Here is a 14,709-nt window from a genome sequence, read left to right as displayed (position 1 = left end):
TTGGGATTACACAACTGGTTCCCTCCAGGAATGTCAGGTCATGATGAGGAGTCCAGCAGGGTGGAAGAATCCTGGTCCAGATGGTCATCTCTGTTGTGCTGGGAGATATACATCACCCAACAGTCACTCAGCAAACATGCCAGGCATGAAGCGGAGAGTCTGTGTCATGGCAGGAATGGGGGAATTCTTTGCTCAGGGGACTACTGTCACCAGGAAGTTTGACTGTTGTGCTTTCCCATCCTCAGGGCAGCAGAAGGTGGGAATGTATCTTCTTTCAGGCCTTCTGTGACCCTGTAGACCAGCTGCCCTAGGTCCGACTGCCGGTGGCCATGGAGGGGAGTGGGGCCTGGGGTCCTGGTGGCCTGAGGACATCAAGACATCGAGAGTGACAGGTAGAAAGCACAGGGCTGGATTCCTGGGCCCAGCTGCTCATTGGGCAAGACAAGCCAGGAGGCAAGGGGCTCTTCAGACCTCTCTGGAGGTCTGGGTCTCCAGCTCTTTCCAGACAAGCATGAAGCCTCATGAGCACCAAGCAAGTCTGCTCCTCTCTGAAGTAGAAGCTCTGTTAGGGCAGAGGCTGCGCCGGCCTACTTACCACCCTTCCTGATGCCCCATTAAATGTGTTAAGTGAAGTTGTAGGGAGAAAATTTGGGGCTGGATCCTGTTGTTCCCAAATCCCCTCAGGGACAGAGATCCAGAGGGCCCTTTTCTTTGTCCCTTCCTCTCCCTTCCTTTCCCTTCCCCCAGGTAGGGGACCTGCTGAGAGCCAAGTTGTCAGGAATGGGACCCACAGTTGGGCTCGACGCCTCACCATTTAGCCTAGAGCTGCCCCTGGGAATGGGGAAGTAGGGCCAGGGAAGATGGGGGATGGGGAGGAATGTGACAGAATGGCTGATGGGCTCGGGGGCCAGGAGAGGGAATCACACCACCCAGGGGCCTCCTGCATAGAACCTGACAAAGGTCAGGAGGAGGAGCTCATGGTTGCTGAATGAATGAATGGATGAATAAATGCATATTTTATTATTTCCTTTGTCCAGACCAGTCTCCTGGCCTTAATACTCTTTGTGTCTCTAGCTTGAAAATCTGTGCTGTCCAATAGCACACCTGATCATAGAGTGCAGATCTCAAACACTTCATATGAGAAAAAGAAGGCTAAAATATCTCAGTGATTTTTATATCGATTGCATGTTGAAGTACTATTTTGGATATATTGTGTCAAATAAAATATATTATTAAGGGCGCCTGGGTGGCTCAGTTGGTTAAGCCACTGCCTTCGGCTCAGGTCATGATCCTGGAGTCCCGGGATCGAGTCCCACATCGGACTCCCTGCTCAGCGGGGAGTCTGCTTCTCCCTCTGACCCTCCCCCTTCTCATGCTCTCTCTCTCTATCTCATTCTCTCTCTCAAATAAATAAATAAAATCTTAAAAAAAAAACTACTATTATAAAAAAATATTATTAAAATTAATTTCACCTGTCTCTTCTTACTTTTTTAAATGCAATCACCAGAAGAATTTAAATTACATACGTGGTTTGCATTATATTTGTTGGACCACCACGATCTCGATGTGTCTCTTGGTGGTTCCCTGCCCTGTCTGGAACCCTAGGGCTCTGCACTGCATACAGCCCAGCTCTACCCTCCTAACTGGCCGACCTCCAGGACTGTGAATGAGGTCCAATGGTCAGAGGCCTAGTCATTATACTAGACTGGCAGCCTATCAGTGCTGGTGAAGAAACAGCCCAGGGAGGACACCTGATGATCCGAGCCACCAGCTGGAATGTAGATCTGAGTAGGGATCTGGAATGCGAAGGAAATCAGCAAGCACAACATGGAGAAAAGGGCCCAGCAGAAGGGTCATGCATCCAGTGTACATCTGGCACATTATTTGTACCATTCCATTTAATCCTCACGACATTTTATGGGGTAGATAATACTATCTCTAGTTTATGTCAGGAAACTGAGGCTCTGACAAGGTTGATGAAGCCAGCCTAGGTCACATGCTTAGTATGTGGCAGAGCCATGATTCAAATAAAATTTATTGGACTTCAAAGTCTGGACTCTTAACCTCTAGCTTGTCCCATGTGGTGGTTTCAGAGCCCTGGAGGTGGGATTTGGGTTTGGGAATTCCGTCCATGGGAAGGGAAGGGATGAATTTCAAAGGTCAAAGTGATGATGGGGGGTAGGATGAATGTTCTCAGAGGACAATCTGAGTCCCTCTATGAGTCTGAGCTTACAAACAGCCCCTGCCATGTATGGGGAGAAGGCTGGATGGCTTCATCATGGTTGTCCAGCAGTGAGTAGTGGGGCTGGACATAGAGGCCAAGGCTCCTAGGCCATGACTGTTTTGCTATCCAGGCAATGACCAGTTTCCACTGGGCTGCTGAAGTCCAGATACAGCAAGGCAGCTGGCGCAAAACAGAGCCCTTGGGTTTCAGATCACAAGGCCCTGGGCTCTGGGGAAGATGAGGAAACCCAAGACCATTTTATTGCCACTTGCTATGTAATTAATGACTTAATGACCTTTTGGGAGGTGAAGGAGCCATTTATGGCCTTTGAGAGCATGACCCCAGTAGAAAGCTGAATCTCCATGCCCTGCAGGTTTGGGTGGGTGTAGTCACCAGCCTGACCTTTGCCTGCTTTATGGCTTCAGTCTTCCTGGCCCCCTCCTCCCCTGGGCCTGGGGAATCTCCATCGAGGAGCTCAACCTAAACCAGACACAGCCCACAGCTACCGGGAGCCGGTCCCAGAGCTCGGGCCCTGTTTGTAGTGACATGGGATGGCACCGATCATTGTTCTCTTCCCTGTCCAGTCTCATTGCCATTATGCTTTGAGGGCACTTCCTGTTGTGTTCATACATACAGTCATGAGGTCCTTCCTCAGAGTCTTTGTATGGGACCTTCTTACTGTGCCCAGGGCAACTTTCCCTCAGAGTTCTGCTCTGCCTCTGCCCTGGGGAGGCCAGGTCCGAGCACGGCCAGCTGGCTTCCTGAGTCCCCAGTCTACCCTGTGCTTTGTGCCTGTGCTTTGTACTCTGTCTACCATGTTCTCCCCTCACTTCTCTGTCTGGTCTGTTTCCTCACCCAAAAAATGGAGATGATACTATCTACCCCACAGACCCAGAAGGGTTAAGTAAGATAATCCATGATGTGTCTGGAAAAAGAGATGCTCTCCAAAACTGCCTGTTCTTCAAGGTCCAGCTCAAAGCCGACCTCCTCCAAGAAAGCTCCTCCTGTCTCCTGCCCATCCTGTCATCAGACAGGTAGATGGAGTTCATGGAAGGAGCCAATGCATCCCACCCACAGCAGCCTGCAGGACCTACCGCTTCTGCTCTAGCACTGATTCTTGGCTACAGTCACGTTCAGCTTTCTGTCTGTGTTCCTAAGTAATGCTTTTGATGATTTCTGCCAAAATGGCACATGCTTGTTATAAAAATTCGAACAGCACAGACATCTGCATAGAAGAATGTAATCACTCACCCAGATCCTACCACCCAGAAATAACCAACATAAATATTTGCTGAACATCAGTCCTGACATATCTCTAAGCACAGATACAAATAGAATGGTAGGTAGATGCTAGACAAACTGAAATAATTATCTAAGAATGGGATCATATATTACATGCTTTTAAAATATAAAAATGTTAAGATTATGTGTACTTACATATAACAGGAAATAAAATGGAAAATAAACCTGAAGGCATTATTGTATCTTGGTTAAATGTTTCTTAACCACAAGAGACATTCGTACCTATAAACTGCTTCTACGTATAAGAGAATGATTATTTTTCAAATTTAAAAAAGGTCATAGTCATTGATTTTTTAAAATTATGCTTTCATTAGAGACAGTGTGGCTGATTCTGCTATGAAAGACGAGATGATAAGCACCCTGCACTTCATCCCTCTGCTTTTCCCACATCCTGATTTTTGTTGCTTACACAATTTTCATTTTGTTGGGAGTTTTAAATGTTTATATTCTGCAACTTTATTTTTAACTGGATATAATGCTCACCACCCGTCTTTCCTTTGGCTTCTTTACTTTTGAGTTCTTTAGCTTGAATCATTCATGGCTTTCTGCCACTTATTGTCACATCTTCAAGACAGGCTCTGACGTCTAAAGATACCTGTTGCCTTTAGACTTACGTGGTGTACTGTCTGTGGGTCATGCTTTCTGTCCCTCCGGATTTTGTGACCATTACTTCCTGGTCTTCTGGCGTTGAATGTGGAGAAGTCTGAGGCTAACCTGGGTTTTCCCTCTTGTAATGACTTGTTTTTTTTTCTGCCTGAATGCCTGAACAATTCTTTATACTTTGAAGTTCAGTAACTTAAACAGGATGTGTCTCAGTGTTGACCATTCTCGATCTGTTTTTTCTGGAATGCCATGTGCCCTTTGTCTCAGCAAACTCAATCCTTCCTTTATTTAAAGGAAAACTTTTCTGTACAATAGCCCTAAATAGGGACGCCTGGGTGGTGTCTGCCTTCGGCTCAGGTCATGATCCCAGGGTCCTGAGATCAAGTCCTGCATCAGATTCCTTGCTGGAGGGAGGGGAGACCTGCTTCTCTCTCTCCCTCTGCCCCTCCCCCCTGCTCACTTCACTTGCCCTCTCTCTCTCTCTCTGAAAAATAAATAAATAAAATCTTTTAAAAAAATAGCCCTAAATATCTTTTCTATTTCTTTTGTATAGTTCCCTACTTCAGGAATATTAATTATTCTTATATTAGCTGATCTTCATTTATTTCTTTTTTTGTCCTCCAAACCTATTATCTTCTCTCTAATTGTTTTTATCTCTGTCTTTTTCTTTGCGTTGATTGCGATGGAGTCAAGCCTTTCTTTTGTGCCATTCTATTTTTAGTCTTCTGTGTTATTGTTTTGAAATCATTCATTAGATTAGTAATTGTATTTAGTTCTCACTTTGTTTTCCTAACCCTGCAACCTCTTTTCATCTCATTCAGTTTTATTATTATCTAGCCTTTGAATGTTGCATTAACATGCTCCCCAAACATGAAACACTAGTGAGGACTATGTTTCTGTTTTCAGTTTTGATGTTCTTCCAGGAGGGATTCTTCACCTATCGTTTTCATGCTGTGTTCCTTCCTTCCTATCTCCCTGCCCCCATAGTAGATTTTCAGAGTTGCTGTGCTATTTCTTTTTCATATTGCTTATGTTAACATGAGCAGCTCTGTCCACACCCTCTATTAGCTTTGATATAAAACGGATGAATCACATTAGTCTTGTACGGCTCCCTGGATTGCCTCATGCATGTAAATCTTGCCCTCGTGCCTGCGGCATCCCAGAGACAAGGACCATACTTCATTCTTCTCTGTTCCCTGCTATACTGCTGGACCCGCACACACACAACTAGATATCTGAGCTCTGACTAGAATGATGAGCGGTTGGGGCTGTATTACGTTCTCAAGTCCTGAAAGAGTGTTTTATACTGACAGAGGATTCTCCATGGCAGTTCTGAAAGTTTACTGGGGACAAAACTAGAAAAAATGTGCTTAAATTATAACAAGAGAAATTGAGGTTACTCAGAAAACATAGCCTGCTAAGTTCCAAGAGTTTGCCTGCCACTAATTAATTTTATAGGAGCAAAAATCTTGGGCTTATTTCGCTGTGGGGAGGGATTTGGCTCATCCCACCTTCTCTAAGCACAGAGTTTTCTTTTCAAAGTTCCTCCACCCAGATCCACCCTGTCGGGAAAGCCTTTCTTGAGTAATTCCAACAAAAGCCACCATTTATTAAGTGTCAGGCGCTTTACACTTATCTTTACACTTAATCCTCTCAAAACTGTCCTGTAAGTGAGTTTTCATTAGTTTCCTTTTATAGATGAGAAAACTGAAGTTCAGAGAAGTTAGGTAACTAGTCCAAGGACACAGCCTGATGAACTTCTGAGACAGGAGCACAAAGCCACCCAGTCCAGCTCCAAAGTCCATGCTCTTCCCCTGCCTCCCAGGTTGGCTTTCAAGAAGTGTGAGTAGGTTTAGAAGAGGCAAGAGAAATATGATGGGACTTGGAAGACAGAAACCCAAACAGGTGTTCTAGAAAATGGGAACAAAATGGGTGAAATGGCAGAGTTAGAGTGAGTGTGGGGTCTGGGTAGAGACCCAAAGGAACTGAAAGCAGGGACTCCAATGGATATTTGCACGCCCATGCTCAAAGCAGCATTATCCACAATCCACAATCCAGAAGGTGGAAGCAACTCCTGTGTCTATCCACAGATGCACGGATAAACAAAAGGTAGTATATACATACAATGGAATATTATTCAGCCTTAGTAAGGAAGGAAATTCCAACACCTGCTCCAACATGGATGAACCTGGAAGACAATATGCTAAGTGAAACAAGCCAGTCACAAAAGTACAAATATCATATGATTCCACTTACAGGACCTAGAATAGTCAAATTAGGAGAGACAGGCAGTAGAAGGATGGTTGCAGGAGTGAAGGGAGTGGGTGGGGGAGAGGGAGTTCGTGTTTAATGGGCACAGAGTCTCTGTTTGGGGTGATGAAGCAGTTCTGGAGATGGATGATGATGATGGTTGCACAGCAATGAATGCACTTACTGACATAGATCTGCCCATTTTAAAATGGTCCAAGTGGTAAATTTTATGTTATATATATTTTTTATCTGCGATTTTTTAAATGCACACAAAATATTAGATGGACCTGGAGGTCTCTTTAAAATTCAGATTCCTAGGCCTCGCCCCAGACTTGGGTGGGTTCTTAAAATGTGCCTTTTAAAAGAAGTACTTCCAGATGATTCTTTGGCTCTCTAGTTTAAGAACCAATGGCTCAATAGGATCAGAGCAAAGAGACTGGATTAATGACAAGAAACTGGGCAGCTGAAGGAGTCTGTGGAATGACCAGAGTTTTCCCAAGACCAGGGGGCTGTGTCCAGGAACACCATTTTCCTCTTTCTGCTGGTGCAGGACCGTGTCCTTGGCAGCCTGCTGTCTCCGTTAGGAGCCCATCTTCCCTGGGGAGACCTGACCTGGCAGCCTCAGCAGTAGAAGCTCCAAGATAGGGTCGGGGAGAGCTAACCCGCATCTGCTGTGACCTGACGCCACCAGCAGAGCTATTCTTTAGGATGGGAGGCTCTGGGACAGGAAGGGCCTAACAGGTCATCGGGTCCTTCCTCCCATCACTGTCAGACTCCCCTGTACTCCCCTGTACCCCCAAGTCTGGATCCCAGGATGATTCATTATTCACAGAGGTTTATCCCCGGGGACGTGTCCGCAGGAAGCGTCTGGGAGAGGGTGGACACTGGCTGTGAGCCAGAGCGAGTGGCATCACCTGGTAAATGGGGGTGCTGTCATCATTGGTTTTATTCTCCGTGGACCAGGCCCCTCCCTTGCTCAAAACAGTCCATTATTGGTTGTCATGGAGCCCACCAGGAGGACTTTGCAAGGTCACCTGAATCAGGGGCTAGGAGTCCACTGAGACGCTCATTTCTTCCCTCTTCTCTCCCCTGTGTGTGTCTCTCTGTGCACTGGGGTTCTCTGCTTGCGGGTCAACACCATGGACACATGGGTCCCCACCACCCAGAGATGAGGATGAACCAATGGTTGCAGCCTGGGGCCGAGCTGCATCACACCTTAGAAGCAGGGTGCCTGGGAGCCCCGCTGCTGCTGCTGTACCCATGTGAATTGGAGGGGGGAGGTGTTCTCAAAAAAAGGCTGGAACTCCCATCGTCCCAATACTCTCCCATGGCTCCTGGGTGCCTATGCATGGTACATAAGAACTCCCAGGGGCTGTCCCAGCTCCACCCCAACCCCCGGTTTCCCCACACTGCTCCCACATCCCTGTCTTTCTGTGCTCTTCCTGCCTACAAAAAGCAGAGGAAGGAAGAAGCCTTGCTGGGTCCCAAACCAGTCCTTCTGGCTCCCAGTCTCAGGTGTTCCTCTATCCCTGGTTGCCATGAGTTTTGTGGATAATGTTGTTGCGGTGTTTCAAATCTCTCCTAATGTAATCCAGAGTTGTTTTTTTTCTTCCTTTCCCTGTAGTTCTTCTGTGATTAGGAAAATCCAGAAGGTTTATTGCCCAGGGAAGACTATAGAAAAGGGGATGATGTAAAGAAGCTTCCACCCAACAGGAGGAGATATGAGAAACCCCTTCTGTGGCCTGGGAGAGGGAGCAGGGCAGGGAGACATGAAAGTCCTGCCCTCCCCCCACCTTCAGGTTCCAGACAAGGGAGGGAAGAAGTGCAAGTTGGGGCTGTGAACACGCAGAGAGGTTTGGTGGGGATCCCCATGCAGGAGTCTTGCTCTTAGCTTCTTAGCATATGGGCCTGAAAATGGCAAGCCCGTCGGGAAAGCCTAGTCCCCATGGGGCCACATATGAAAAGGGACAGGGCAGCAGATTTGAATGACCAAGGGGGTTATCTAGAGAGATGGTCCTGTGCTCTTGCCCCCTGGCTCCCCACCTCCTTTATGAGGCATGTGGGACACCCAGAAGGTCCTGCCAAAGGATCTGAGAGTCTGGACTGAAAGACATGCCAAGGAGTCACGGCTGCAGTGGGCAAAGCAGCCCAAAGGCAGCAGGGTGGTGCACCCAGGCTGGGATGGAGTTTTTGTCATGGCCAGGACTCAGGGCATCTTCAGGGCCAGTGGGAGCTGGCATAGGATGGGATCTGGCTGGCAAGGGAGATGGCCACACTCCTCGGGAGCAACCCCAGAGCTTGGCCTCAGACAGGGCAGACGGAGCTGCAAACTGAAGGCAGAGGGCAGTGTGCACACCTCACTCTCCAGGATCTCAAAGGTGTCTCTGGGGCACCCTTGAAATGGACAGGATCAGCCCTGATGGGGAATTTTGATTTTGAATGGCTCAATCCCGCAAATAACTGTGAATGAATACAAAAGACCTTATTCTAAATAAGCACCCCAGTTACCTTAAATGGGCAGTTCGGTTTGTTTTCTGTCAGAGATTTCCCACCATCATCAAAATCCGAAAGGGGGCCCGGGAATTCCATAGGATCAAGTATAAAACAATAAGCTAATTTACTTTTTCCCCCTTTTTGCACATTTGAGTATATTTTGTACACGTTACACATTGGCAAACCTACACCTTCACACCTAGAAACTAAGAACTCTCCTCCTCAGGATCAGAGACCCCAAAGGCCTGGAGCACGGTGCAGAGTGGCTCTGGCTTCGTACAGGACTGGGCTGGGCATCCCGGCTCGGTCAGGGATCTTCCATGGCCCCGGCTCTGGCTCCCAGCAGGCTGCTATTCCATGGCCAGTTGGGGTGAGTAATGCCTCTCCTACTGTCAGACCAATGATGACGGTATAATCAGCGCAAACAGCAATTAGGGTAATTGTTCTGTTTAGACATAACCAGACTTCACTGCATGGGTTCAGGAGAGAGTCGACACCTGGCAGCCTCTCTGAGGGCTTCATACTGCTGCTTCTGGCTTGTCACGGCGCCCACCTGCAAGGTGCTCGTGCTAGGGGAGGGGGGATGCGGAGGTGGGGTGCAGAGAGGAAAAGCTGCTGCTGGGGGAAGTCCCGTTATCTAGGCCTGGAAGGCGGGGGTAGGAGCCCTGAGCACGCCCCCAGCATCCAGTGGCACTGGGGTCCCCGCTGCCTGCTTACACCCACAAACCACATCACCATGGAGACCAACCGCTGCTCTGGCCAAACCCACTCACCTTCAGGCAGCAGGCAGTTTCCCAAGGGAAATGAAATGCAGATTCCCCTGACCTGAGCCAACTGGCCTCCCTCTCGCCCAAACCCCTGACCTCCAGGCCTCACTCAGGCACCCCAGCAGTTCCAAGTGGAGACACATGCACCGTCTGGGGATCTGGAAGAGCAGGTGGTCCCACCTCAGGGCAGTAGGGAAGCAGAGGAGGTTGTGTGGGACCTGGGGGGACTTTGGGGACTAACTGGACATTCTATCATGACCTGGCAGGTTGGACTCCAGGATAGGAGGGGAAAAAACAGGGCGGAAGCAGCAGACTCCCCCTGATTATTCCCATCCTGTAAATGGGAGCAGGGTCAAGAGGAGGAAGGATGGCCCAGTGCCTTCTTTGTGCAGCTCTTCCATGCTGTTCCTTCTCTCAACGATCTTCTTTTATTTCATCTTTGTAACAAGCCTGTGAGGTAGGTGCTTCCCCCCATTTCACAGGCTCAGATAAATGAAGTGTTCACCTAAGAGGTCCTTAGCTGTGACAAGTGCTGGTCTTGAGCCAAGTCGCTTGGCTCCAAATATCAAGTCTTAATCATAGTTCTGGTGATCTTTTAAAAATCATCTTTTTGGGGGCGCCTGGGTGGCTCAGTCGTTAAGCGTCTGCCTTCGGCTCAGGTCATGATCCCAGAGTCCTGGGATCGAGCCCCTCATCGGGCTCCCTGCTCGGCGGGAAGCCTGCTTCTCCCTCTCCCACTCCCCCTGCTTGTGTTCCCTCTCTCGCTGTGTCTCTCTTTGTCAAATAAATAAATAAAATCTTTAAAAAAAAAAAATTTATTTGTACATTGCTTTAGAGCCTATCAAGTGCTCTTGTACCAAACAGGGAGTCTTGTTCTTCAAACAGCACCCTAGGGAGGGCAGTAACAGAGACAGTGGCATTTGACAGATCATGGTTAGGTGAGCTGTCCTGAGACTTGTTACTTCGAGTGTGGTCTGAGGCCCCACAGCATCGACATCACCTGGTTACTTGCTAGCAATGCAGGACGTCAGGCCCCACCCCGGACCTGCTGAATCAGAATCTGCATTTTAACAAGATCCCTAGGTGATTCAGTGCACATTAAGATTTGAGAAGTACTGACTGTGAGCATCTACTCCAACCCCCTCATTTTACAAGCAGGGAACCTGCAACCCAGCGAGGGCAAATGGCTTGTCCAAAGTCACACAGCAAGTTGGTGGCCAAGCCAGGCCCAGAACTCTGCCTTGTACCAGGTAGAGTGAGGTAGTGAAGAAGGGCAGTCCATGCTCTTTCTACCTCACCATCCATCTTGTCAGGCCCCACTCAGTTCCCACTGCTCACAAAGCTGGGGAGACTGGCCTAGCCCCACTCTGACCATCTCAAAGAAGGTACAGTGAATCCTGAGGACTTTTCTGGAAGGAAAAAAAAAAAGCTAAGCTTCTTGTTGAAGCCTGGTAGACATAACCAAAGGTGGGAGCCAGATGGACCTTCAGAAACAAGGTCTTGCCCAGTAGCCCTGTGCTGGCTCTCTTCCTCAGCAGGACCTCAGTTTACCCATCTCAAAAGGGAATATCAGGGGGCCTCCCCAGGCTCATAAAACTGCCCGAGCTTTCAGAATGAAAGCCCTGTGGAAAGACAAAGTCCCATTATGTCTTCTTGTGTTTAATTGTGGCTGCGTGGCGTTGACTGCCTAAAGACACCCCATTAAGTGGGAAGTATGAAAATGATGGGCCGCCAGGGCCGAGAGGTTGGCAGTTATTAGAGGCTGGGCCCTTCTGACTTCCTGGCAGAGGCGTAACTGGTTTCATAAATTCCTCCTGGGGGAGAGGTGACGTCGTCCGAGGCCGCTTCTCTTTTCCCAGAGCCGCTGGTGCATCAGTCTGTCCTTGGCATGGAGTGAAACCAAACAAAAAGTCAGTGGCACGGTGGGCGGAGCAGAGGGGTGAGAGGTTGGCTGTCTGGTGCTGACTGGGAGCCAGCCGGTCCTTGCCTGGTACCATTGCTGAGGGACTGTGTCATTCCAGTGTGTCCCCCGCCCCACCTCATGGCCCAGGGCTGGTCCTGGGTCTCACATACCCACCGAGCCACGTGCTGAGTGGGTTTGCTGAGAGGGGCTGACAGCTCATGTCAGGTGACTGACAGAGTTTCGAGTTAGTGTCTGTTTCTTAGGGCAGCCACACAAATCACCGCAAACAACAGAAATTTATCACCCACAGTTCTGGAAGCCAGAAATCCAGAATCAAGGTGGTTTCTTCCGGAGGCTCTGAGAGAGAATCCATTCCACACTTATTCCAACTTCTGGCATTCCTTGACTGTGGCAACATCACTCCAGGCTCTGCCTCTGTCTCCACATGGCCTTCTCCTCTGTGTCTCAAACCTCCCCTGCCTTTCTCTTAGAAGGACACTTGTCATTGGATTTAGGGCTTCACCTACATCTAGGATGATCTCATCTCAAGATTCTTTACCTAATGACATCTGCAGGGACCCTTTTTCCAAATAAGGTCACATTCACGGGTCCTAGGATTTAGAACATGGACATAGCTTCTTGGGGGGAGGCCACCATTCAACCTACTACAGTGTCCCCCAAAGACTATACTTCAGCAGCTTTTCTCCACCCCAGAAGGGTCTTGTGGTATGTGTGGTGTGGTGTGGAGGAAAAGCACTGGCCTGGGGTTGTAGGAAGGACCTCTGAGACTCAGCTCTGCCACTCACCAGCAGCAGCTCCGGGCAAGTCCTCAATGAGCCTCAGTCTTGTCATCCTTACAATGGGGTGAAAACAGGGCTGAATATTCCTCTCAACGAGTGGACAGGCAGATCCCAAGAGGCAAAAGACAGAAAACCACTTTGTAGAGAACTAGATAGATGTGAAGCATTATTGTAATTCCACTCGCAAACAGATGAGAGCAGATGCAAAACCCAGCCACACCAGCAAGTAATCAGAAGTATTCACTCTTTTTGAGTCATCGCATGATTTCCCTTTGCCACACTAAAAGCAAAAACTCTTTGTCTTGGACTACAAAGTTGGCTTCCACAGTTCTGTGCTGTCCATTATTGCCTGTTTTCCAGAAGGTCTCCAAATTCTGTCTCTGCTGTCACATTGCCCACCCTCCCCAGGCCCATCCTCATCCCTAGCCCCAGTGCTGGAGCATAAACAGGAGTTCGGAAGTCACCAGGGGAGTCCTGCACTGACCCCTCGTGCCAACCCAACCCCAGTGATTCCTGCTTGGCTGACCAATTTCCAAGACCATGAAGGGGTGGGGTGTGGAAGAAAGAATCCTCTGTCATAGAGGCCCCTCGGGGTCTTTCTTGGGGCAGGAGGGGCTCGCAGGGCAGCCTGTCAAGGTCCAAGACTGGCAGGTGCAAAGCATGTCTACAGGCCCCTTGGAAAGGAGTGAGGGGAACAGATTCCCCTGATCTGGCCACCCTGCCCCATCACCTTCGGCAACTGTGGCAGCCAGTGGACAGCTAAGACTAGAGACAGTTGGAGGATCCAGGTGCCATGTGACTGACCCCACAATTCCTCAAGAGCGCTTTGCCAAAATGGGCCCAGGCCCAGCCCCAACTCCAACAGGGCCCAAAGTCAAGGCCTCTGGTATGATAGGACCTGGAAAGAGGGCAGGGATAGGTGGGAGCAGAAAAGTGCCGAAAGGGGCGTCTGGTCACAGGGATGTGGTAACAGAGCACAGAGATGGAATGTAGATCAACAGGACAAATGTTTGCTGAGCCATTGCAATATTCAGGGCCCTGCAGGAGGCTTGCTGGTGATGCAAAGAGCTTACAGTGTTCCCATGGGGGAAAGCATGCTGCGCTAAGTGGCTCAAGAGAGGTACAAATTATACCAAAAGTTGGGGGAGGGACAGGAGGACTTTCAGCTCAGAACATCTGGGGAGCCAGTGGGGGGAAGGTGGGAACATCTGAGATGGGCTAGGTGGGCAGGATGACAAGGGGACTGAATGGGCAGAGATGAAAGAACAGCCTGCCAGGCAGAGGGAGCTAGATCAAGTGACTCGCCCTGGCTCCGAACTCAGATCCGGTTGGTGGCAGCCTACAGATCTGGGAGCTGCCCGAAGCCCAGGGCCCTACTGAGCACAGATCTGGGAGGCGCCTGGCCCACTGCTTGTGATTGGTGCTCCTAATAAGAAGGCAGCTGGGCTGGGGCGTTCTCAGGAGGCCTTGGCCATGGCAATGGGGCAATGCAGACAGGAGGCTCTGCCACTCAGCAGGTCCTTAGCCTGGCCCAGGGCCCCGGAGCGTCATGGCTCCCCTCAGTGCCCGTCCACGGCCTGGCAGGCTGCTGGCCCAGCAGCTCGGAACAGAAACACTGTCGGGGTGCCACCTGCCCTGGGTGTGGCTGCCCTGCCTGCAGGCGAGGGCGGGTGATTCATCAAATTACCATCGAGGCTGTGCGGGGCTGGGGTTGGGGCTGGGCCGGTGACTGTGAGGCAGAGACGGGGAGAGCACGGCTGCCCAGCTCTTTGGGCACACACCCCACGAGGCTGCCTGCTTCATGGCTCCCACAGCCTTTCCCTGGGCTGCTGCCCCCCCGCCCCCCCATATGCTAGCGCTTCTTCCAGCTGAGCCGCAGGTGTGGCACTTCCAGGAACCGCCACCTCCTGGGCTCCTCTCCTGCCTTGGCTTCCCTTCAAACCCCAGGCCTATCCCCCAATCCCCTACCGCCATCCTCCCCCAAAGGGAGGAGGGCACCGTGCCCCCGACCCAGACACCCAGGCCTTCACAGGGCCATGTCACGGTGCCTCTCTGCACTCGGCTGCCTCTTCCGACAAATCAAGGAGCTAGACCATATGGTCTCCGCGGTCCCCTCCACCTCTGAGGTTCTGACGTTTCCAGGGGCAATCATGACAGGGCCCCGTTGTAGACAGCAGTACTGGGCCAGGAGGGGAGGAGAGACGGGGATGATGGGAGAGAGGTCGACGGCACCTGGCAGGGGGCATGGCCCAGGAGAGGGAAGAATGTGTGAGGCTCTGAGGTTGAGGAGGAGAGGCCCACGCTGGGAAGTGGGTAACAGGGTCAAGTGGAGAGCAGAAAAGAGGGCAGTCAGAGGCGCTAAGGGAG

Source organism: Phoca vitulina, unplaced genomic scaffold (genome assembly GCF_004348235.1).
Source record: "Phoca vitulina isolate PV1807 unplaced genomic scaffold, GSC_HSeal_1.0 scaffold26, whole genome shotgun sequence".
NCBI classification, from domain to species: domain Eukaryota; kingdom Metazoa; phylum Chordata; class Mammalia; order Carnivora; family Phocidae; genus Phoca; species Phoca vitulina.
This window is presented reverse-complemented; position numbering follows the sequence as displayed.